We start from the raw sequence: 24802 nt of genomic DNA on the forward strand, positions 1-24802 counted from the left end.
AGCAAAGTATTCCAAATGAGCAAAATATAAAAGACACACTGTAAACTGGAGGGAGGAGGGCTATTCGCTAGATATATGACAGAAAGAAGTGAGCATATTTGCATATAAGTATGTATACGTATGGGCTTCCTAGGTGGCTCAATGGTAAAAAGAATCTGCCTGTCAAACAGGAGACGCAGAAGACTTGGGTTCGATCTCTGGGTCAAGAATATCCCTTGGAGGAGAAAATGGCAACCCACTCCAGTATTTTCCACTCCTGGGAAATCCCATGGACAGAGAAGTCTGGCGGGCTTCAGTCCATGGGGTGACAAAGAGTCAGATATGCCTGAGCAACTGAACACTGCCGCATGCGCATTTACCCATAAGAATCTCTCAGAAATCTATGAATATGTCAGAGACAATTCACAAAAGAAGAAATGAAAGTGGTCCGTATGTGTAAGAAAAGGTGCCCAACCTCACCAATACCCAGAAAAAGGTAAAATACAGCATCAAGATAGAATGTTTGGCTTATCAGATTGGTCAAGATTCAAATGAATGATAATACTGGGTACTGGTGATGCTGCAGGAAAAATCTATTGGTCAGCCTTCTAAAAGAGGCAGCATACACTGACAGCCTCTAAAATATACATAGGGGCTTCCCTGGACTTCCCAGGTGGTTCTAGTAGTAAGGAACATGCCTGCCAAGGCAGGAGACCTAAGAGACGCAGCTTTGATCCCTGGGTCGGGAAGATCCCTTGGAGGAGGGCATGGCAACCCACTCCTGTGCTCTTGCCTGGAGAATTCCATGGACAGAGAAGCCTGGTAGGCTATGGTCCATAGCATCACAAAGAGTCAGACACGACTGAATCGACTTAGCATGCATGCATACAGAGACTTCTCTGGTGGCCGGGTGGTAAGGAACGCACCTGCCAACGCAGGAAACATGGGTTCGATGCCTGGTCCAGAAACTAGGATCCCACGTGCTGATGGCAACTAAACAACTGTGTCCACCTGCCTCAACTACCGAAGCCCATGTACCCTAGAGCCTGTGCTCCAGGACAAGAGAGCCAGCTCAAGGAGAAGCCCACGAACGGCAATGAAGCATAGCCCTCGCTCACCACAACTAAAGAAAGCCGGCGCATAGCAACAAACAGCCCATGTGCTCCAGTGAAGACCCACTGAGGCCAAAAATACATTAAAAAAAAATATATATATATATACACACACACATTATGTTTTATTTAACATTTCTGCTTCTAGGATTTAGTCATGAAGATAGACAAGTTCCATACACAAGCATATGCAAGGAGGCACTGTTAATAAATATGTGACAACCTGGATACAGCTAAAAGTCTACGAGATGGATAAGTTTTTGCACAATCATCTTAAGTAGCCTTAAAAAGAATGAGGGAAACCTTTGTGTGCTGATGTGGAACCATCTCCAAGACTGCGGATAAATAAGTATGTAAGCAAATGCCAAATTATTTATAGCATGTTTATAGTTATGGGGGAAAAAAAACACATATTTATATGTACATGCATAAAAGTTCTAAAAACATGCCCTCCCAAAACTGTTAACAGTGGATGGTGGGGGGGGGGGCGGGTATAGCTATTTGTACTTTTAATATTTTTATCTTGTGGTTTTTTATTTTAAAAAATTAAACAAAAAAGTCATGGTAAATATGGGTGTGTGCTCTCACATGGGAGAGCTATCAAAAATTAGCAGTTACCAAGTGGTATAAACAACAAGATACCATCTTTTTAAAAAAAGAAAGAAATACGTGTATGTGCATGTGTGTTTGTGTGTGCGTTTTGTTTCTGGCTTAGTTATTGTTTCATCTCATTATTGTGTGTGTTTCATTCTGGACACAAAATTGGGGCTTAATAATATTTGTTGGATAGTCTAAATGTGCATTGCTAGAAGATACATGTTGATATCTTACATGGTGCTGGTCCCTCAGTAATAAGGTTATGAATGATTTTTTATTTTCTTCTATTTGCCATTTTTCCTTAAAGTTTCTTTAATAAATAGATATTGTGTTTATTTCTGTCATTATCTTTTTGATTAAAAAATAAAAGCCAATCATTTCCCTACAAAATGGGCTGGTCAGTGGTTGAGGTCTGGTGACCTTATGGAAGACAGATGGGAGGGGCTTGACATCCTGGCCCAGTCTGCCCAGGGCACACATCTACCAAAGAACCACCCGCAACATTCCCTTCCCCAACATCCTGGTTTCCATCCCAAATAAGCATCAGTTGCACCCGGAAGCTTATTAAAAACTGTTATGCTCAGTCTCAGCTTAGACCAGCCTGAAATGGTGAGTGAGCCCACTCACCAAGGTGGCCGAGGGCACTCTGGTCTGGAGCCCCCAGAGCCCCATTGGTGCCAGGGCATGGAGCAGCCCACAGATCAGGGCTCGACCACGATGCCCTGGGTTCAAGTCTGCTCATGATCTGGCCTCAGTTTATAGCCCTGAAGTCATATGGAACTTGAAAAAAGTGAAGTGAAAGTGAAGCCGCTTAGTCATGTCTGACTCTTTGCGACCCCATGGACTGTAGCCTGACAGGCTTTTCCTGCCATGGGATTTTCCAGGCAAGAGTCCCAGAGTGGTTTCCATTTCCTTCTCCAGGGGATCTTCCTGACCCAGGGATCGAACCTATGTCTCCCGCACTGCAGGCAGAGGCTTTACCCTCTGAGCCACCAAGGAAGCCCTGTATGGCACCTGCTTCCCTTAAATCGCATCCCCCTCTACGCCCCACTAAAGCCCTCACTCTTCCTAGAACAGACCTGACCCCTTTTCCCCTTTGCCCTATTGTACATACAGCTCCCTTATCTGAAATGCCCCCTCTTTGCCTTCTGGCTCCTTCCTACCCGTGGAAACCAATTCTGGGCACCCATTCAGAGACACCCCCCAATAACAAGTGGGGTCTGGATGCTCTTTGCTCACTCCTGTCCTGGAGAAGGCCTTGCCCAGGGAGGCCCATGGGACACAAGGGCAGGGAGGGGCTGTAATGGAACAGCTCTGGGCCCTGGGGATGAGAAAGGAATGATGCTCGGAGCCTGGTAGGGGGTCAGAGAGACAAACAGATAAGGGGACCTTCCGGGGCTGGGGTCGGGCCTGCTTGGAACCCCTGTGAGCTTCAGCTCCCTGTCCCTGAGGGGGATCTTGCTGCCAGTCCTCTGTGCTTTGCCCACGGCACCAAGCATCACTGGGGACACCTAGCCAGGCCCTCCAGCCCTCCCCTCAGGCATCCCCTTCCTGGCCTTTCTCACTACCCACCCTAACCCAACAAACTCCCCTTCCCAAGGCAGTGGGGGCCTTCTGGGGGGAAGTCCCCTTAACACTTTAGGGCCCTAAATGGAAGTCTCCCCACTGTGGTGCCCACCTGGCCTGCAGTGATCGGGTGGGATCTGCCTCCAGCCCCTTCATCAGAGGTTCCTTTTCTTTCTCCATCCACCCTCGGCCTTTAACCTCTCAGTTCTCTCCACACTGGAAAGAAAGTCCTGGGACTTCCCTGGCAGTCCAGTGGTTAAGATGCCATGCTTCCACTGCAGGGGGCACAGGTTCAGTACCTGGTTGGGCACCAATGCCTTGCATGTCGTGGCCAAAAAAAAGGAAAGTCCTTTGAATCCCTCCCCCAGTAGCCACACCTTCACACTGCTCCATTGCATGGGCAAGCTTCTCAGAAGGGTCCTGGGCATCCCAGCCACACCTTCGCCCCACCCCTCCACCAAAGCCCTGCTCTCCCAGCCTCCTGTTCCAGGTGCGTCTCCACCCCATGTCAGCTCCTCCCTCCAGCTTTCCTCAGAGACTCAGCCTTCCCTGGGGTTCCCTCCCCCTCTGCACTCTGGTCCCCCTGCCCCCCAACTCCCTGACCTTCACGGGGAATGGCCATTTTGTTCTTTGCTGAATCCTGGACACCTGAACAGCGCCTGGCACAGCTGATGAGTGAGTGAGTGAATGAGTGAGAGAAGCCAGAGCTCAGCGTGGGGCAGGGGGGCTGAGAGGGTCCAAACAGAACTGGGTGGGAAAGGCCACTGTGGCCAGCAGAGTGGGTATCATTGTGCCAACAGGGACCCCAGTGAAGCTGGGGAAGTTGGTGATTAAGGGTAAGGATCACGGAGTCAAACAGTGCTCATTCCAACCTTCACCCTGCCTCCTGGGCCTCTGTTTTCTCATCTGTAAAGTGGGTCTAATACCCCCTGGGAAAGTATTTGTGGGGATTAAGAAAACACAGGACACACTTGCCTCTGTCTGGGGCTTGCTGTAAGGAGCCTGGGTTTAGCTTCTTTTCACCACAAGCCTGGAGTTAGTCAAGACTATTGTCCCCATTTTAAAAAGTATTTATTTACTCAGGTGGGTCTTAGTTGCCGTGCACCAGCTTTGTTGCCCCACAGAACGTGGGATCTTATTTTTTCTGGTCAGGGATCGAACCCATGTCCCCTGCTTTGGAAGGCAGATTCTTAACCACTGAACGGCCAGGGAAATCCCCATTGTCCCCATTTTTCAGATGAGGAAGCCAAGGCTAGAGAGGTTAAGTGGTTTGCCCAGGGCAGCAAGGCTCAAAGGCAAGGGGCTTCAGATTTGAACCCAACAGTGTGACCCCGGAGCCAATATTCCAAGCAGAGCAAAGCAGCCAGCACACTGAAGGTGCTCCAGCAACAAGGGTGCCCACCCGGCACAGGGCTTACTCTCTGGGGTTGCCCAGAGATGGAGGCCCAAGAAGACAGTAAGGAAGCCCATGACACTGAAGGCTTTCAGCTAAAAAGTAAGGATGCACCAGGCTAGAGGAGAAACAACAGAGCATCATACACTTCAGGTTGGGGGTTGGAATGTGAGCCACAGGGAGCCATTGCAGGTTCTTGAGTGAGAGGAACCCTGCAGCAGCAGTAGGCAGGGTGGATGGAAGGCACTGTGTCCCTGGGGCTGAAGTTTACACTCTAAGAAGACAAGGATCAAGCTTGGCTCATTTGCCACTTGGCCCTCTGTGCCCTGCTTAGTGGCTGGCCCTTAGTAGGCAAACTATGGTATAGAATAGTAGGCAAACTGTTGATAGATGGATGAATGGATGGATGGATGGGTGAATGGATGGATGGATGGATGGATGGGTGAATGGATGGATGGATGGATGGATGGGTGAATGGATGAATGGATGGATGGATGGGTGAATGGATGAATGGATGGATGGATGGGTGAATGGATGGATGGATGGATGGATGGGTGAATGGATGGATGGATGGATGGATGGGTGAATGGATGAATGGAAGGATGGATGGATGGATGGATGGGTGAATGGATGGATGGATGGATGAATGGATGGGTGAATGGATGGATGGGTGGGTGGATGGATGGATGGGTGAATGGATGGATGGATGGATGGGTGAATGGATGGATAGATGGATGGATGGATGGGTGAATGGATGGGTGGATGGATGAATGGATGGGTGAATGGATGGATAGATGGATGGATGGATGGGTGAATGGATGGGTGGATGGATGAATGGATGGGTGAATGGATGGATGGATGGATGGATGGGTGGATGGATGGATGGGTGAATGGATGGATGGATGGATGGTTGAATGCATGGATGGATGGATGGATGGATGGGTGACTGGATGGATGGATGGGTGGATGGATGAACAAGGTTTCTATATTAAGAGAGATTCTACCCTTCAACCCAACAAGTTCTATTCTGGGAATTGTCCTACAGACAAACAACCCGATGACGTATGTATAAGGTTCTTCCACTCATCTTTGTTAAAAGTAACAAAAAACAGGCCACAATCAAAACATCTGTCACAGGGGCCTGGTTAAATCAACCCAGGTACCAGCACAATGGAATACTAAGCAGCTGGAAAAAGGAGAGGAACCTTCACATCAATATGGAAAGATCTCCAGGATGTAGCATTAATAAGTGAAAGAGCAAGGTAGAGATCTTGGTGCACAGCGTTTTGTTTTATTTTTTTGTACCTTGTAATCATACCTAAACATATACGTGCATAAAGAAACTCAAGAAGAGTACCCGAGAGGCCGACAGTGGTGGTCCCCTGTGGGGGTGAACGTGGTGACTTAACTATTCTGTCTATAAATAACTTTGAACCATGTGAACTGTGATGTATTATATATACAGGGATCTCCCTGGTGGTCCAGGGTTAAGACTCCATGCTTCCAGTGCAGGGGCTATGTGTCTGATCCCTGGTCCGGGAACAAAGATTCTGTATGTCTCAAGGTGCAGCCAAAAGAAAACAAGTAACAAATAGGTATATATTTTGGCCACATTGTAGGGCATGTAGGATCTCGGTTCCCTGACCAGGGATTGAACCTATGCTCCCTGCATTGGAAGAATGGAGTCTTAACCACTGAACCACCAGGGAAGTCCCATGTATTTTAAATAATTAAACTTAAAATATTTTTTTGTGGATTCCAGGGAGAGACAGGGTCTGGGAGAAGACTAGCTGAGCCCTGAGTCTGACCTGGGGGAGCCAAAGCCAGAGCCGTGCATCGCTGGATGCACCATGGGTGCCCCTCAGGCCCCTACTGGGGGGTGGCAGGGACCATACCCCTTCCCCGGGCAGAGTGATGGGTGCTCCTGATGTGTAGCTGAGGAAACTGAGGCACAGAGAAAGTGAATCATCTGCTTGCTTGGTTCCTAGCCTGGTAGGAAGTAAAACTGGTATAGGAGCCTCTATTCCAAACTCAGGGTTGCTCGTCGGCTTCGTTCATTCATTCATCCATTCATTAGATCCAGTAAGTTCCTTACATGCAAATGAGCTCCATTCCGACAGCATGTTCATAAGTCCAACAAAGTCAGCCTAGGTACCCAGCTAACACAATAGGCTTTATAGTACTGTACTGTAATAGGCTTATAATACTTTTCATACAAATACTACATTAAAACACAATAAAGAAAAAATTTTTAATCTTACAGTATGGTACTTTGAAAAGTACAGGGTACAGAACAACAGCTGGCATACAGGGGCTGGCATCGAGTGAACAGGCAAGCGTTACTACTGACTGGAGCAGGGAAAGGAGGTAGGAGACGGTAGAACTGAAGGACGTCAGCAGTAGGAGACGGAGGGCCAGCTGCAATGTCACTCTGTCCATGGGGTCCTCCAGGCAAGAATACTGGAGTGGGTTGCTAGGCCCTCCTCCAGGGGATCTTCCCTGGGTCGCAACAAGTAGGACATGACTGAAGCGATTTAGCATGTAGGGACTGACGCGGATGACACAGGTTCTTGTTCCTTGTTGGAAACAGATGCACAGTTGCATTTTTCAAAGTTCGCAACTTGAAGGTTCATATGTAGCGGACTTCCTGTATTCCCTGAGTCCCTGCTGTCTTGTCAGGCTCTGGACCGGGTGCCGGGGGATTCATATGTCATCAGAGGAGGCCAGGGAGGGACACGGTGGGCTGGGACATGAAAGACAAAATGAAAGCCACAAACGGAAGGCTGGACAGAAGGACCCGAACAGGTGAAGGCAGGGAGGTGGGAGGGGAGGGGCTGCTGAGAGTGCAACACTTGGCCTCACCCAGTTCTCCTCCAGATACAGCCTCCAAGCAGAGCTGGAGATCTGCCCGGACTGGTGGGGGGGGGGGGAGGGGAGGGAGTGGGGTGCGGGCAGGGCAGGGGGCAGGGACGTGGCAGGAGAAAGGGAAGAGCTGGGCAACAGGAGGTTGGAGCAGGGAGGGGGCAGCAGGGAAGGGGCAGCAGCTGCCGCCTCTGGCTGGGCGATGGGCAGGCTGATAGCAGCGGTGTCGGGCCGGCCGCGGGGCTCACTGCATCTTCCTCGCGCAGTTCCTTATCAGCAGGATGCGCCGTTGCCAGGGAGCCCGCTTCAGGCCCCGCTCCAGCCGTTGCTGGGAGGATTATCAGCAAGATTTGAGTCTTTTTAATTAAATCTGAGCTGAATGCAATTCTGCTCCCGCCTGCCCGGAGAAGCCCATTCAGTATCCTGTTGAAGACTCTGATAGCTTTGTCTCGAGAGCCCTGCTATCAGGGTACCTATCTGGTCGCAAGGCGCGGGCACCCCTGTCCCCAGCCTGATAACTGCTGGCACCTGTGGGGATGGCTTTAAAGCTGAGAGGAGGGTTGGCCCAGGGCTGGTTTTCTGGCGTGGCTCTGGTCTCTGCAGAGGCTCCCAGGCCAGCACCCAGCAAGTTCACGCCCCAGGGGCCTGCACCTTTCACTCGGTTCTCAGTCTGCAACCATAAAAGGAAGGCTCTAGGATCATTCCCATTTTACAGATGAGAAAACGGAGCCCCAAGGGGAGTTACTTACCCAGGTCCACACAGCTAGGAAGTGGCAGAAGCAGGATTTGAACCTAGATCTTTTTGACTCTCAAGTCTCCACTCTTAATTGTTGCATCTAGGAGCTTGAGCAGCCAGCATGGGCTTCCCCAGCCACCCCAGCCTCCCTCCCGCCAAGACCTCCTGGGCTCCACGCAGAAGCCCCCACCACCAGGGCTCAGGATGTCAACAATGTTCACAGCCCATGTTGGCTGAGTGGTCACTGAGAGCCCAGCACCCTTCCTCACTGTCTCATGGGTGGGGGGGCGGGGGTGGCAGCTTCAGCTTCTAACTCACTTCTCAATGCAGAAACAGACCATCTGGGCGGAGTGAGTCACTTGCCTGACATTACAAAGCCGGGGGGGTCCTGCCCGCTCTTCCGCATCTCTAGCTGGCATTCCTGGTTTTGCTCCTCCCCCAAGGAGGCAAGCGTGTGCCTGGCACAGCCTGGGAGCAGCAGGCAAGTCAGGGTCGGGGCTCAGGGGCTTGGAGTTGGTTCATGCCATGGCCAGAGGATAAAATTAACTCGATAAATAACATGGGCACGCGGGGAGGGGAGTGTTCTTTTTAGAAAACCCAGCAGCTCCCAGCACCCACGCCTGTGTGCTGAGTTTATAGAGCTAAGTTTTAATTGCAGGCCCCACACCCTGGCTGAAGCCGCCCTGCAGAGGAGGATGTGTGTTCTTTTTAATTAAATCTGTCTGTTATCACGGCAGATTGTGATGAAAGGAGGCCCATTAGTGGCGCATCGGCTGCCGGGAAACCTCTCGCTGCACTGGACGCATGGCCCTGAGAAATTCCCGATGGGGCCAGATTCCCTGACCTTTCCCCCTGTCCACACTGTGCCACCATGGAGAAGCTCTGGACAAGCCGCCTGACACTCAGCCCTACTACCCTCCAGAAGGCAACTGCCATCCAGAGCTCTTGCCAACAAGCCTCGAGCCCCTCATGCCAGAAACTGGAAGGACCTGGACTCTGGGGTCAGAGACACCTGGGCCACTGCTTTGCAGCGTGATCCTAGGAGGGCAACTTCACCTCTTTGGTCTTGGGGGTGACAGGCAGTTCACATAAACTGGCCCATCCTAGAGGGTAAACTATGGGCTCTTAGCACAATCCTGGACTTCCCTTTGACTCAATGGTAAAGAACCCACCTGCCAACGCAGGGGACACAGGTTCAATCCCTGGTCCGGAAAGATTCCACATGCTGCAGAGCAAGTAAGTTCGCATGCCATAACTACTAAGCCCACGTGCTGCAGCCACTAAAACCCTTTCATTCTAGAGCCCACACTCCACAGAGAAGCCCCCAAAATGAGAAGCCCCATGCACTGCATCGAAGAGTAGCCCCCACTTGCCACAACTAGAGAAAAGCCCAAGTGCAACAACGAAAACCCAGTACAGCCAAAAATAAACAAACTAATTAATTTTTTCAAAAGAGCAGAATCCTATTGACCACACACAGCACCTCAAGAAGTAGTAGTGGTTCAGTCACTCAGTTACGTTTGACTCTGTGACCCCATGGACAGCAGCACGCCAGGCTTCCCTGTCCCTCACCGTCTCCCAGAGGTTGCTCAGACTCACGTCCATTGAGTCAGTGATGCCATCCAGCCACCCATCCTTCATCATCCCCTTCTCGTGCTTTCAACCTTTCCCAGCATCAGGGTCTTTTCTAATGAGTCGGCTCTTCGCATCAGGTGGCCAAAGTATTGAAGCTTCAGCTTCAGTATCAGTCCTTTCAATGAATATTTGATTTCCTTTAGGATTGACCGGTTTAATAGCACCAGTTTGAAAGCATCAATTCTTCAACACTCAGCCTCCTTTATGGTCCAACTCTCACATTCATTCATGACTACTGGAACAATCACAGCTTTGACTATATGGACCTTTGTTGGCAAAGTAATGTCTCTGCTTCTAAGGCTATCGTTATTAAACTGAGGCTCAGAAACAACTTACTATGGGTCACTACAACTGAGCTAGGATTTGGATAGATCACTGAGAGTTTCCCCACCTAGAAAGTGAAGCCAGTGATCCTCAACTGGGAATGGGGGCTTTAGATAGGACAGTGAAGGGCATGAAGTCTCAGTGAATGATGGCTGTTTTTATTTGAACTTTGTATTTTAAGTACCAGAGTGGCTATTAGCCTGATTATCCACATGAGAAAGCTGAGGCTTTGGCCCCCATCACCTATTGTATACCCACTCCAAGATCACTGCACACCTGGACATCCCAACGGCCTCCTTATCAGGGTTCCTGCTCTGATTTCATGCCTTTCAAATCCTGTCCCCTTGGGTACCCAGAGCAATCTCTCATTCTATCATTAGAAAAATGTATATTTGATTTTTCTTACTTGAGTATAAAATCAGGATAAACATGTGTTCAAAAGAGTATAAAAAGAAAATTAAAATCCCCTGTAATTCAATACTGTTATCTATTTGGGATAATTTCTTTCTGACATTTTCCTGTTTGCTTATTCATTCGTTGAGTAAGTATTTGGTGAGCTCCTGCTCTGTGCCAAGCCCTGTGCGCAGTGATGGGGAAACAGACTAACCTGCTCCCTGCCTTCAGTGAGTTCAACATAATGGGAGGAAGCCTATATTAAATAGGGAACACATCTATGATAGTGAACCTTAGGTGCAAAATGTGCTGTACCATAATATTAGGAGGATTATACTCCATGACCAAGTGGGATTTATTCCTGGAATGCAAGGATAGTTCAACATATGAAAATTGTTCTGTGTAATATATCACATTAACAGAAGGAAGGGGAAAAAACCCACGTGATAAAAAAAAAAAAAGGCCATGATCATCTCAGCCAATGCAGAAAAAGCATTTGACAAAATTCAATACCCTTTGTGATTTTTTTAAAGAAAATACACATAACAAACTGGGAACAGGAGGTAACCTCCTAAACAAAATAAAAGCCAGATACGAAAAACCTACAGAAGCGTCATACTTAATGGTGCAAGATTAAAAGACTTTTCCTCCAAAATCAGGAACAAGGCACAGAAGTCTGCTTTTCCACTTCTGTGCAACACAGTACTGAAAGTCCTAACCAGAGAAATTAGGGAAGAAAGGGAAATTGAAGGCATCCCACTGGAAATAAAGGAGTAAAATTATATCTGCTCACAGACAACATAAGCTTATATGTAGAAAACTCTAAAATTCCACAAAAATCATGGGCAGAACTAACAAATTCAACTAAGTAGGAGGATACAAAGTAGACACACAAAAATTAGTTGCAATTCTGTACACTAACAAGGAACAATCTAAAAGGAAAATTAGAAAACAATTCCATGTACAACAGCATCCAAAAAAATAAATGAAATACTTAGAAAGTAACTTAACCAAGGAGGTGAACGATTTGTACAATAAAACCTATAAAACATTTCTGAAAAGAAATTAAGACAAATAAATGAAGAGACACACTATGTCCATGGGTTGGAAGAATGAACATTTCTGAGATATCAATGCTACCCAAGATAATCTATATACTTAATGCAGTCCCTACCAAAATTATTATCTCAATAATTTTTTGCAAAAGTAAAAATTCAAAAAAACTCATCCCCAAATTTATACAGAATCTCAAGGGACCCCAAATAGCCAAAACAATTCTGACAAAGAGGAACAAAATTCAGGTCACACTTCCTGATTTCAAAACTTACTATTATACAAAGTTACATGAGAAAAAACAGTGTGGTACTGGCATAAATACAGACATACAGACAAGTACAACAGAATACAGAGTCCAGAAATGAATCTTTACATGTATAGTCAAACAATTTTTTATAAGAATGTCAAGACTAATCAATGGAGAAGAGACCATCTTTTCAACAAATGGTCCTGGAAAAATTAGATATCCACATGCAAGAGAATGAAGTTGGACCTTTTACCTAACACCATGTACAAAAATTAACTCAAAATAGATCCATGACCTAAACGTACAGCTTAAAATTATAAAACTCTTAGAAGAAAACACAGGACAAAAGCTTCACAACATTGCCAGTGATATCTTGGATATGACACCAAAGGCAAAGACAACAAAAGGAAGAGAATAGACAAGTTGGACTCCAACAAAATTATAAATTTTTTATGCATCAAAAGATACCATAAAGAAAGTAAAAATGCAACCCACTTAATGGGAAGAAATATTTGCAAATCAAATATCAAATAAAGTATTAATATCCATAGCATATAGAAAACTCCTAAAACTTAACAATGACAAAATTCAACAAACAACCCAATTCAAAAATGTGCAAAAGACTTAAATAGAAATTTCTCCAAAGAAGATATATAAATGGTCAATAAGCACATGAAAAGATGCTCAACATCATTGATCATTAGGGAAATGCAAATCAAAACTACAATGAGATATCATTTCATATCATTAAGATGACTATTATGAAAACAAATCATAGGTGTTGCTGAGTATGTGACAAAATCGGAACCCATATGCACTGCTGTTGGGAACACAAAACGCTTCAGCCACAGCGGAAAATAGTACAGTAGTTCCTCAAAAAGTCAAAAGTAGAATTACCAAATGATTCAGCAATTCCACTTTTGGGTAAATACTCAAAGGAGTTTAAAGCGAGGTGGCTATGGAGGGGAGACAAAGGCATCATCCTATTTCATACAACATTTGGATTTTGTTCCAGGTGCCTTTCATAACTGAAAAATAGATAACATTCAAGAAATAAATAATACGGCTTTCAAATATTACAGTTTTAAAATTTCTCTTTGGGCTAGAGATGTATTATCTATTTACCTGGGTTCGAATCCCAACCCCATCACTTCCTGGCTGTGTGACCTTAGCAAGTGAGCTCATCTCTTGGCACTTCGGGCTCCTCATTCACATTATTCAAAGGAGAGCAACTTTGTGAGACGTGAGAACAACATGTGTCAAGGTACCCAGTGTAGAGTGGGTGCTCAACTCTTCCCAACAGAGCTCAGCCTGGGTTCCCTTACTCCCTGCCTCACCTTACTACCTTAACTGTGGCTTTAGCCAGGGTCATCTCTTCCCCTGGGGTGGCCCTGACCAGCTCTGGCCCCAGGCATGGCTGGTAAGTCCCCTCCCCATGGGGCAGGGGACTGGAAATGGTGGCCTCTGGGGCTCGAGTCCCACAGCCCCTATCCATCTCCTGCCAGCCGACCGGCGCATCTGAGACCCATGTGTGTGCTCTCCCAGTCAGGGGTTTGGGTTCCTTGTTTATGACCCCCTAATCCGCACTTGGCAGAAAGGAAGTCGTGGGTCCACCCAGCCGTGCGGAGAGTGGCCGGAGGATCCACACAGGAAAGATTCATGGACCATCAAACGGGTCTTGTGCCTCCCAGGCCGCCCCAGCCCTTCCCATGGAGATAAATCACAGCCAGAGGAGGAAGATAAAAGGTACAGGATAGCAGGGTCCCGTCTTATGAGAAAAAACATGCAGAGGGGGACTATTCCCTGGACTCCTGCAGAGCTGGGCTGGTGACATCCCAGGGCCTCCTGAGACATGCATGTCCCCCATAGGCCTTCCCCAGACCCAAAGGGCTGGGCTTCCTGGGCGTTCAATTTGTGCAGTGACACAGAACCTCATACTTAGAAGGGCCCTGTACTTGGCTTGCTGATCTGCTTTATCTTGAAATTCTTAATTTTTGAGCAAAGGGTTCCACATTTTCATTTTGCAGCGGGTTGTGAAAATGATATAGCCGGTCCTGCCTGTCCAGGAGCAGCTTTGGGCACCTGGTGCCCCACACCCTCTCTGGTGGGTGCTTACCCAGCACAACTTGCACACCTCCAGGGATGGGGAACTCACTTCCTCCTGATGGGGCGGCCCACTGAGTCTGCTGAGGAGCGGCTAAAATTCAGAGGTCTTATATCACTGTTGTTGAGGAAAGGCTCCTAGTCTCCCGGTCCTGGAAAGCCCTGGCTATGACCTGGGGCATGTTATTGAGCCTCAGTTTCTTTGTCTGAGAATGAGGTTAATAATAAGACTATAATTAGAAAAATGAGAATTCAGTGAGATCTTGCATAGTCAGCACCTGGCACAAACTGCTTTTCACACACACATGCACACACATGTGGACACACACACAAAGAGCCAGAGGCTCCCCTCTAAGGTCAAACCGAGTTTCACCTGGGCTCCACCCATCAGGTACCTTGTTCTCTGCTGCCATCTGCTGGCTTGAATACGGCACTGCATCACAGGTGGCGCCGCTGGACTCCAAGCTTCATTAATAATTGGAAGATAATCGAATCCTTCCCTAGCTCTTTACTGAAGACCTGCTTTAAATTTTCTGATGAACATAAAAGACAAGGACCTTGTCCTCCTGGAACTGATTCTTGTGGGAGAGATGGATAACAAGCAAGAAAAACAATCATCTGATTTCCACCAGTGAGAATTACAACAAAAAGGAAAAACAAAAACCGAGGGCGGGGAATGGAGCCCGTGCGCTCTCACGGAGCCAGGAGAACAAAGTCCATTTGGAGGTTGGGTCAGAAGAGCCGCAGGCTGAAAAACTGTCTGGTGCGGGGGAGAGCCTGTGGCTCTGCTGTTTGTCCGGTCCCCCCACTTCCTGTTTAACTTTAGGCAACTTCCGCCCTTGACCCAGGCCCTAGTTTACCGATCCGGAAAATGGGGAGAATCACAGGCGCACCTCAAAATAGTGCTGTTGTGAGGAGTCAGTGGGATCCTGGAGGGGAAACACAGTTTGAACTGTATTATTTTGTTTCATTATAATCTTATTGTTAGTTAATATTTGCTCAGCATTTTTCAGAGCCCTTTCATAAATCGCCTCTTTGAATCCTTAGAAAAACCCTGCTTGGTAGATACTGTGATTACTCCCCACTTACAGATGAGAAAATCGCGGCCCAGGAGATAAAGCAGCTTGTCCAAAGACACAGAGTACGGTGGCAGCTGAGGGGCTTGGATGAGTGAAAGTTTGGGGACCAGCACGCATCAGCAGGAAGGCTAAGGGTCTTGCTCTTTTCCAGACTCACTGCTCCCTCCCACTCCAAGTCACCTCTATCCGTCCTTCCAGTTCTCACCTCCCTGGGGAAGGATGGTAAGAGTAGAGGGAAGGGCTTCTCTCATGAACACGGCCATGGCCGTGGCCAGCAGACCCTGGGCTCCACTGTCCAGGAAAACATTATCTAGTGACCACAAGTCTCCCATGCCACGCAGACACAGGCGTTCCTGTAACCACAGAACTTAGTCGTTCACCCTCAGCAGGTCCTGTCTGACCCCAGATATGCTGCCTATTTCTCTCTGGCCTCAGTTTTCTCACCCTTATAGCAGGAAGAATAAGTAGGATCATTGGGAGGTTCATGAAATAAGAGTAGAAGTGTTGTGTAAACTGTGAAGTGTGGTGCACACGGGGCCCCAGCTGTCGCTGCTCTTCTCCAAGACCCCACGTTCAGCACTTTTCATTCTCACAACAACCCTGTAAGTGACCAACTCGTCATCCTGGTTTGCCTGGAATTTTCCAGGCTCGAGCACTGAATGTCCTGCATTCCAAGAAACACTCAGTTTTAAGCAAACCTGTAAGGTGGAGAACATTGTCTCCATTTTCCAGGGGAGGAAACTGAAACTCAGAGTCCTGGGCCCTGGGGCTTCCCTGTAGCTCAGCTGGTAAAGAATCCACCTGCAATGCAAGAGACCCGGGTTCAATGCCTGGGCCAGGAAGATCCCCTGGAGAAGGGATACGCTACCCACTCCAGTATTCTTACCTTGTGAGAATACTACCTACTTACTACTTACCTACTACCTTACTCCAGTAGGCTTACCTTGTGGCTCAGATGGTAAAGAATCTGCTCGCTATGTAGGAGACCTGGGTCCAATCCCTGGGTTGGGAAGATCCCTTGGAGGAGGGCTTGGCACAACCCATTCCAGAATTCTGGCCTGGAGAATCCTCATGGACAAAGGAGCCTGGTGGGCTTCAGTCCATGGGGTCGCAAAGAGTCAGACACGACTAAGCACAGCACAGCAGCCTGGGGTCCCACAACCAGAAAGGGGCCCAGGTTGGTGGGCTCCAGAGCTATCCTCTGGCTGAGGTGTCTGGCTGGTCCTCGTGGACACTGGGAGCCATGGAAGGTTCAGGGCAGTGGCAGGCACATGCTTGAGAGCTCACAGCCCACCCAGACAGGCCTGGGCCATGCAGCCATTGAAATGTCAGCCAGCAATACACTTCAGAGGAGGACAATCTGAATGAACAGCAAAACACCCTGTTACCCTCCCTTCCATGTTTAGGTTTCGACTTTGAAGACACAAATGCCTCAAATAAGTTCAACATGGACTCCAGGCCCAAGAGACTCGGGCCCCAATTGCTTCCAAATGGGCCTGAAGATTCATCTCCCAGAACCCGTTGTCATGTACACGTGGTTTCAGATGCCTGAGGATCCCAGGCAGGGGAGAAGGGGCTACGTGCGTTCCTGGAAGGCCAGGCCTTGGAGTCGGAAAGCTTGGGCTCAGGGTTGACAGCTGGGCAAACCCCAGGCCTGAGTTCTATTGTCAGTTGCCATTTACTGAGCAATCACTGAGTAAGCCTGTAGAAGTCTCTGAACTCTAGCTGTGTTATTATCCCCATTTTACAGATGGACAATTGAAGGCTGAGAGAGATGCCTTGGCCCAGGTCACCCAGTGGGAAGTGCTGGAGCCAGATCACACCCAGGATTCGACAGCCCCCCAAGCCCCACAGTTGGCCTGCATGTCCCACCTCCTGTATGCCCCGGGTATCTCTGCCCTCTGTGTCCTGGTTGGCTCACCTGGAAGCTGGGAGTAAGAGTCCATACCTCCTAGCATGTTGAGAAGACTCAGAAAGATTTGGTTTGCAGGGCACTCGGGAAGGACTGAGATCATGGCGTGAAATGATTGATAGTTGTGGTTATCACTGATCTCCAGTGAAGGGGCTCTTTAGGTTCAAATACACAATTTTCTCCTGTGTCCACATCACCTGGAAAGGGGGCTAATGTCCAACAGTCCTGAGATGGGCACGTCCTTCTCCTCAGCTGCTCACAGGCACGGAAACACAGACCAGAGCAAAGGACCTTCAGCTGCTAGGTGGTGGGGCTGGGCTTTGAATCCAGGCAGACTGGGTCTACACTCTGAGTTTGATTCCACAGGATGGAGGCTCCCAGAGGTAGCTGGGACCCCTGGACAGGGCCAGGGCCAGGGATGCCTGGCTTTGGTGGGGAACAGGAACTGGAGAGCTCTGCCGGGGCCCCAGGCACCGTGGGCACCCAGTTTGGCCCACTGTTACGTGCCCTCGTTCCAATCTGTCTCCTCTGTAAAATAGGAGGTGAAGCCCCAGAGGAAATGAAACCAGGGTGCAGGGATGGAATATGGGTGGGTGGGAAGGGGGAAGGAACCACGGAAGATAGAGTCGCCAGGGAACCTCGCTGAAGAGGTGACGCTGGTACGGAGTCCTGGAGGTTGGAACAGGCTAGTCTTGTGAAGGACTTCCGGAGACAGCAGACCTGCTTGCCAAGCCAGCCTCAGTTTCCCCATCCGTAAAGGATGAGGGGTGGGGCTGCTGCTGCCCTTCCAGAAACTAAAGTGAAGCAGAACCCCAGGCAGCTCTGATCCATGGGGATCCAGGCAAAGCTCAGAGGAGGCACTTCCCCCGTGGTCCAGTGGCTAAGACTCCAAGCTCCCAATACAGGGGGCCGGGGTTCAATCCCTGGTCAGGAAACTAGATCCCCAATGCCAAAACAATGATGGAAGGTCCCCAGTGCAGCCAAATAAATATCGAAAAAAAAAGAAAAACTCAGAGGAGTGAGGGGACCCTGGGAGCTGGGGGACAGGGAGCTGGAAGGGTCAACCAGAAAGCCTGAGGGGCCCGACCCACAATACTGAAATTCCCTTTCTGGAGGGGCAGAGATGGGCTGTCAGGACAAGACGGAGGCCCCTGGGCTGGGAGGGGGGAGGGACCACAGATGGGAAGCAGGTGGGGGGTGGCGGATGGGAGGCAGGAGACAGATGAGGCCTGGACAGGGAGGAAGCGGAGAACAAGATGAGAGATAAGATTTCAAAGGCGCGTCAGACAGTGGCAGGGGCGGAATATAAGCAGCAGTGGCTGGACCCGGGAGGGCTGGAGTGAGGCGGGTGGGGAGGGCTGAGGAACCCGAGGAGGGGAGCAGAGGACCAGGCTCCCCGGAGCCCTGTCCACACCGCTGTCTCCCAGGACCATCCCCTGTGTCTCCACCACTACCTGCTGTGCCCCGGACTGTCTGCATGATGCACATGCTGTTCAGGGGTGAGCTTGGTACCCACTGTTGCCAGCATCTCCAGCCACAGTGTGATCCCAACCCCGTTCCTGTCTGAGTCCCTGTAGCTCTGGCCACGCCCTTGCCTGGGGACAGCACCCAAGCTCAAGGTGGGTCCCTGTGTGGTGGGAGGACAAATCCAGGCCCCAGACTCACTGGGCAGCCCACAGTGTGGGGACTCCTGCAGCCCCACATTTCAGAATCAGATGGACCCCAAAGTGGGGGGTTGAAAGAGCACGGGAGAAACCTGTACAGAGCTGTGTCCCTGGAATATCTAGAAGAACCTGGATGAGCTGAACATATCTCCACCCCCTGCCCCCACTCCTGCCTCCTGTTTACACCTCAGCCTAGGTGCCCTGCAGGTGGCTCTGGGGACACAGAGGCATGGAGATCCTTCAGTAGCCCCTGACCTGCAGACATCAGCCCAAAGTGTCCCCCTCGACCACTCCGCACCATGGGTGTTGGCACCAGGCAGCCAGGTCGACACCCAGCTCCACCTGGCCCTGCTGGGGGCCCTCGGCAAGTCTTTCGACTCTCAGATGTGGATGGGTCGGTGGAGGGACCTGCATCCCATGGTCAGTGTTAGGAGCCAGGGAGGGTGTGGCACACAGTAGGACCTCGCTGCATTGGCATATGATGCCCTGCCATCTCCATGACTCTAATGGGAGTGATGGCATCTGAAGGACCCAACTGGAGGGTAAGACCTGGGGGCATCCCAGAGGCATTGCCCAGGGGTGGGAGGCAGTGTCAGAACCCAGAGCGGAAGGGGGCGCCAAGAAGGTTTCCTGATGGAGTGGATTGGGAGGCGGTGAGAAAGCAAGAGGCAGGAGGGAATCCCCTGTGCAGAGACGGGGCTGGGTGGGTGGAGGCTGGCCTTTAGCTTCTTGCACTGAGGGCAACAGGCAGGCGCAGCGGAGGATGGGGCTGTGCGGTGGATGGCGATCTACAGTGGCTGCAGAAATGAGGACAGCTCGGGGGTCTCACCACAGAGGGGCTGTCACCCCCTTAGCTCCTGCACAGGTTGTGGAGAACAGCCCTGCACCACAGGGGTTGGGATCTGATCGCCCAGAGGGGCAGGAGTGGAAGGTGCAAAGCCAAGGTTGGGCCAGGTGGGCAGAGCCAGCAGGTAGGCATGGGGGTTTGGAGGAACCAAGGAATAGGCTCTGAGTGCACCCTTAAAAGTCCTGGGACCCTTCAAGCCAGTGCGGGTGGTCTGTCTGCAGCCTCTGACATCAAGGCACATGGAGCAACACCAGGAACTTGGAATCAGGCAGGTCCAAGTTTGAATCCAGCCCCTCGACTTCCCAGTGGGCAACCCAGTTAGAGACATCTCTGGGTAAAAATCTCTCAGTGATATTGAATTTGGAGGTTTACATCCTCCCCTTTCTGTGCATTAGAGCAAACCCAAATTCACTTTTGTGAATAACTTTATCTTGGCTAATGTCTGTCAGGCACATATTCCTCGTCAGTCATTCTGCTAAACACGCTCCACGAATTATCTGGTTTAATTTAATCTCTCTCCTAACCTTAACCTTTGCCAGTTCACTCCTGGGCCAGTGATTGCCAATGGGCCAGTTGGCCACTCAGACTCTTCTAGTTTGTGATAGTAGAAACATCATCAGAATACACACAAAAACTATACTTCTAACCTCCAGAGCTATGCTGCCCAGCAGTAGCCAATAGCCGCGTATAGCCACTGAGCACTTGACGTCCAGCCAGGACCAATGACACAAGTGACCAGCATAAAATGCACACCAGATTGCAAATACATATATGAATGAAATACATAAACCAGCTCATTAATTTTTATATTGATTGTATGTTGAAATAACATTTTGGATATATCGTATTAAATAATTTCTTTAATATTTGTTTATTTTTGGCTCCATCAGGTCTTCTCTGTGGCACACAGGTTTGTTGCTGTGGGTGGGCTTCTCTGTATCTAGTTGTGGTACCCAGGCTCCAGAGTGCGTGGGCTCAGAAATTGCAGCACTCGGGCTCAGTTGCCCTATAGCATGTGGGATCTTAGTTCCCCAACCAGGGATCAAACCCATGTCTCCTGCATTGGAAGGCGGCTTCTTAACTACTGGACCACCAAGGAAGTACCTAAATAATATTTTATTAAAGTTAATTTCACCTATTTCTGTTTTAATACAACTCCTAGAAAAAATTGCTGCATGTATTTTATTTATTTCTAGTGGACAGCACTGCTCCAGACCAACCAAAGTATCCACAATTATCATCAAATCATGAAAGTTCCAAGCCCTGGTTTACATCTCTGGACATCTTTTCTGACCTCCCAGGGGGCACTCCCCACTGGCTCTAACTGTGCAGGACCCAGAGTCAGTTCTGTGTAGGCATCAGAAACCAGCTAGGCTTTGAGGCTTGACCCAAGGTCTCCCCAAAGGTCAAGACACGACCCATAAAAGGCACAACCACACATTCTTTCTGCAAGGTTCCCTCACAGGAAACCCAGAAGTTCAGGCTCAAGGCTGATTCATTCTCATCCCAGGCCACAGCCCCAATGTCACCTTCTCGGAGATGCTGTCTGGACACCCTTGAGCACTTTGGATGCCCAGGGCCAGTAGAACAATGCCTCACTAAGGTTGGGCAAACCTCGGCTCACCTGCCGTGGGGTTTCTCTCTGCACACTGCACAGTGGAAATCCACTCCGAGTCCACATATTTGCAACCCAAACATTCAGGAAGAGATAATGCCTGGTGGGGTGAACCAGTAACCAGCAAATGGGGTAAACCTTTGAGCAATGGGGGACTGGTGTGGTGGGGTGGACAAGCCTTTCCCCTTCCTGCCACGGTTCCTACAGGACTGAGCATACATTGTCCCTAGATGGCAGAGGTCAGCGTGATGACAAACTTTCACACTGGCTCTCCCTCCTCCCTGACTCACTCTGCAACCCTCACCCCTCCCTGGGATCGCACTCCCCGTAAAGTATCGGGTTGGGCAAAAACTTTGGGTTTTTCCAAAGGAGCTTAAGAACCCAAAAGAATTTTTTGGCCAACACAGTACTTGCACTGATAACTTTGTCTCAGTCCCAGCTTGCTGGGGAGCCCAGGCTAAGACAGAGGCCCCCGCCCCGGCTGCCTGTTCCCAGCCCCCGGTACCCCCAAATCACATCTTTTATGCTCTTGATGATCGTATTCATTTCATTTGCTTGACTTGTGTTTTCCTCTCCACCCAACTAGACTGCAGGCTCCATGGGGGTGCCATCCCCAACACCTGAAACTGGACCGAGGGCATACTTGGTGCTTGATTGAAAGGAATGGCCCCAACCAAGCCTGACTGTCCTCTTAGAGCTCGTTAGACTGTGAAGCCCAGACTCTGCGTGTATCCGATGGGTCAGGCATGTTGAGAACAGACCACCTAGTAAGCTGGTAGGTCTTCGTCCTGGGGACAAATGATGCTGCTCCTCTGAGAAACAGGATCTTACCTTCTGGATCCACCCAGAGGGGCCCTTGCCCTTGAAGGTAATGGCAGTCAACAAAGAAGCACATGTTGAAATCCACCAGTCAGAGCATTTGGAACAGTTCTGGGGACACATAATCCTCCCCTGGAGACTGGATGGCCTTCAGCTTTTAAGTCACCTGGGATATTAGGAAGTTTCTCCAAGGTCCAGAGAGCAGCCCAGGGGAGCTGATGACAAGGACTTCCTTTGGCAAAGTGGCAAAGGCCCTGTCTCACTCACCAACCTCTCGGGGAGTGGGGTGGGAAGGGGCTTCCTCAGGGGTTGGGATGGGGAACAAGTGAGGAGCACCTGACATATGCATTGTCTTCATGTTCTTTATTCTTTCCGCTTATGATACTGAACCCTCATTGTCAGACCTAAGACACAAGCCCTGTTCCTCTCACACAGACCATGTCCATTCCAAGGAAGTATGTCTAGATCAGGGGTCCTCTACAAGGGCAATGTTAACCACCCCCACCCCCAGGGCATGTTGGCCATGTCCAGAGGCATTCTGGGTGGTCAGAGCTGGAGGGAGGATGCGACTGGCAGCTAGTGGGTAGAAGCCAGGAAGCTTGATCCTCCAGAGCATGGACAGCCCCTCGCATGTCAGTCCCAAATGTCAGTAGAGCTCGGTTGAGAAACCCTGAGTTGGAAGATGCAGGGTGCACATGGAACGTGCCCTGAGCCTCCTGCTGCACGGGACAGTGTGGCAACGGGACCCCAACCGACTGGGTCTGAGGCCTGGATCCTCTCTGAGTGTCTGTGCATCCTCAGGCAAGTGAAGTTCCCCCTCTGAGCCTCAGCCACCTCGACTGTAAAATGGGAAAGACGACAACCATCGCTGTAAGTTGCAGGAGGATTAAATGAGATAATATTTAGAAGGGGTCAACTCAGTTCTTTGCGGAAAGAGCTCATGGAATGGGGGCTGTGCTGGATTCAACAGTCCCCACCTCACCCCCATTCATGTCCAACCAGAATCGCAACCCGTGACTTTATTTGGAAATAAGGCTTCCCAAGTGGCACAGTAGTAAAGGACCTGCCTACCAATGCAGGAGACTCAAGAGACTCAGGTTCGATCCCTGTTATCAGGAAGATTCCTCTGGAGAAGGAAATGGCAACCCACTCCAGTATTCTGGCCTGGGAAATCCCAAGGACAGAGGAGCTTCTTGGATTATAGTCCGTGGGCTCACAAAGAGTTCCACACAACTGAGCAGTGACTGCAAACGTTTTTGCAGATGTAATTAGTTAAACTATGATGAGGTCACGCTGAATTAGGGTGGGGCCAGAATCCAATGACTGGTGTCCTTGTAGAAGAACGGAGGACACATTCAGACAGGCGGGCACTAGGGAGACCCCTCCGGGGAGAGACCAGATGGAGACAGAGGCAGAGATTGGAATGATGCAGTTACAAGCCACGGAGCACCAAGAGTCGTGGCCGCCCCTCACTCCAGGAGAGCGCGTGGAGCAGGTCTCCCCAGGGCTGTGGGAGGAACCAACCCCACCGGCACCTTAACTTCAGACCTCGGGCTTCCTGAAACTGTGAGAGAATAAATTTTGGCTATCTTAAGCTCCTAAGTGTGTGGCTCTATTTTACAGAAGCTCCAGAAAGCTAATCCGGGGCTGCAGCCATCCTGCGGCTGTGACCGACGTTACCTGGAGGGGACAGCTCCAGGGCACACAGACGTCTCACCCTGCTGAGGGCACCTGCATGCAACGGGAAGGCCCAGGCTGAGTCTGGAGTGGGAAGGTTTTCTCCACGGATGGGGAGAGTGTATCTCCAGACCTCCAGTTGTGTCTGGGAGTCACTGGCGGTCCGCAATGTATACCATCGGTGCCACCTGTGTGCACCAACCTAGTGGGAGGGGAGGGGTACGTCCAAGGTGGTGGTGGCTGGCGTCTGGGGTGATGTGTGTATTGACACAGCTCGCCACCTGTGTCCAAGGAAAGGCGGACAAATTTGGAGGATGCAGACAGAGCCCGTGGCACACTCGTGTGCGCACACGGCAGGAACACCAGGTGCGGCCCACCCACTGTGTCCCCAGCCCACCGACCGTCTGGAGGACACAGAGCGGGTCTGCGGCACCCGGGCGCATGCGCAGCCCGCCGTGGCTACCCGCGGCCTGGGAGGATGTCTGCCCGCGGAGATGGCTCCGAGAAACTCGGAGTAGCTATGACACATGGAAAGCAGAGAAGGAGGAAAATCCATTTGGGGCCAAGAGCTCTGTCTGAACTTTGTCCTTTTCTCAAGCAAAAGAAAATATTATTTCACCCTCTAAAGAACCACACATAATAACAGGCGAAATGTCAAGACCAATGTTGATATAAACCCCCAAGGAAAACAAACATCTCTGTACCTTCTCCGCGGCCTCCCCACCTCACCCTGCTCAGCTAGTTTAAACAGATCTAGCGGTGGGCAGAGGGGAGGTGGGGGAGAGCCTGCCTGGCTGGGAGCTGTGAGGGAAACAGGGTCTCTCCCGGACCAGGAGCCGTCTGGGCGAGCCTGGCCTGAGAGGACACAGACCAGACCAGCCATTAAGAAGTCATCCTGATTCCAAGTCCCGGTGTCGCTCGCTGGCTGTGTGATCCTGGGCAAGTAGCCTGACCTCTCTGAACCTGAGGTTCCTCTTTGGCAAATGGAGAGGATGGCATGGGATCATGCAGTAGGGCGCCAAGCATGGCACTTTATGATCATTACCCTCTAGCAGGCCAAGTGTCCCCTGGGGTTGTCACCAGGGAGAACCCCAAGGGGGCATGAAAAACCATGTTCTGACTACCTACTAGGTGCCAGCACTACTGAAGCAGCCCCATGGCAATTGCTCATTGAATCCATGCAGTA

This window comes from Bubalus bubalis, chromosome 12 (genome assembly GCF_019923935.1).
Source record: "Bubalus bubalis isolate 160015118507 breed Murrah chromosome 12, NDDB_SH_1, whole genome shotgun sequence".
Taxonomy (NCBI): domain Eukaryota; kingdom Metazoa; phylum Chordata; class Mammalia; order Artiodactyla; family Bovidae; genus Bubalus; species Bubalus bubalis.